Below are 2,091 nucleotides of genomic sequence, written 5' to 3' on the forward strand. Positions count from 1 at the left end.
TGATCAAATTTTTTCTATTCTTTCAAAATTTCTAATTTATAAAGCATTTCAATGCTATAAAACTAAAAATTAAATAGTTCTTATATGACCAGTCTAGTTATTTTTGTAATGAATCCTTGTAAGATAGATTCATTGCCCCCGAAAGCCTGTATACCAAATTTCATGAAAATCGTTAGAACCATTTCTGAGATTTATTATATATAGTCACTACCTTATATTTGACACTTACGCTATTGTAATGTTTTTTCATGGATTTAATATAATTCGACCTAAATGCTTCCCTCAATATAAAAACAGATTACATAGATTTGTCAAATGTCATACTTCTTCGTTAGCGTTATTTAAAAAAAAAACCGTGTTCAGTTTGTTTCATGATAATAGATATTTATGTATGCATACTTTTCGGCGAATACGAAATGTAGTCTGCTATAAGAGTGCAAAATTTGAATATAATAATAGTAGGTAATTACTACATTTATTAATAATTTATGAAACCCTTTGAAAATTAATAAATTATACGTCATTAAACGTTTGAATGTCTTACATTTGAATGACCAAGTAGCAGAGCTTCATAGGGAGTTTCTAAGTTAATTAGATAACACTATGATGATAAAGCATCAGATATTTTTATTGTGTTACATTGGTATTGATCTCTTTTCTCATAAATATTTAAGCGCCGATCATGTAATATTTATGTGCTGAAATTAGTTTTCAGTATGCTTTGGCCTAAATAAGATCCATATGCAGACTCTGCATTTAAGAGTATAGAATAATAAAATATACTCACGCGGAAATCATGGAAATAACATGCTCTGAAGCTACTTGAAATGAAGATAAAAAATCAAAAACTGTTTTTCACTTATAATATTACGTAACTAAAAACTGAAAAGTGAATCAAAGTAAGTGTAATCATATATTTTAGCTTACACATAAAAATGAGTAAGAAATGGTATATAAAGTTCTTGGGTTTATAAACAGAGATGTTTCAAAGCTGCCAGACTCCACTATTGTATAAAATGAACACAACCAATGCAAAGGAAAAAAGCTGTACTATGGAAGAAAATTAACCCCACGTGACTTCAATACGCTCGCAGCTACTGCATTTCGAAATAAAACATGATACGGTGATCCAGTTTTGACATTTATCTAGCTTGCAATCTGTTTGGGATGACTTTAAATGCGAGGAATCATTTAGGCAGCATGATTAATCGAAGGATTCGAATTCTATATGAGTTCAAATGGTACATGGTTTTAGATGTTTAATTTATATGCATGTTGTGTTTACCTTTTGAAGATGTGCATTTAGCTCTTAAGCTCTTTTTTTATATTGACTTGATATAATTTCTTTAATCTAATACCTGTTGGTGAACCTAAAATAAATAATAAAAAAAAAATTAAGGCATATAACACCTGAAAGAGACAAATAATAACGAATAGATGTATGTAGTTAACAGAGGTTTAATTGTGTCGAATATGGTAAGGGATGAATTGAGCCAGTTCGCACCGGGGGAAGTACCACACCACCACAAAAGGTTAGCGTGACATAACAGCATGTGAAAGTTATTTTTGTTTTGTTCGGGGAGTGGATAGTTAACATTTGTTACTTTATAATATTGTGTGCTTATATACTTTATAATACACTGATTAAAACTTAAATCTATTGACGAAATTTATTATGCAATTTTATTAAACTAACGTATGCATTTACTTTTATTCAGTAGGCATCAACTTTCGAGTTACGTAATACATTTTACACAAAAAATCTAAATGTAAATGAAATATCTCTTCCAAAATGTATATGGAAATACCTTATTATCCTAGAAATCTTGTAATACAAGATATCGGACAAATGAAATTTCCGATACAATTTTAACATTCACCCGACCCTGTCATTCTGTTAGCTAAATGATATGTATGCGAAAATATTTCAGAAATGTCAAAGGTGAAACAGTTTTCAGCAAATTTTGACGTGACAACCCACTCCTGAATTCGATACCGTTGACATTCCATACCATTTTTAGTCCGGTCAATTTAGACATTCGAAGTTACATAAAGTCCCAACAAGCTGAATTTCTGTGAAGTTGTTTAAAA

This window comes from Zerene cesonia, chromosome 10 (assembly GCF_012273895.1).
Source record: "Zerene cesonia ecotype Mississippi chromosome 10, Zerene_cesonia_1.1, whole genome shotgun sequence".
Lineage (NCBI taxonomy): Eukaryota > Metazoa > Arthropoda > Insecta > Lepidoptera > Pieridae > Zerene > Zerene cesonia.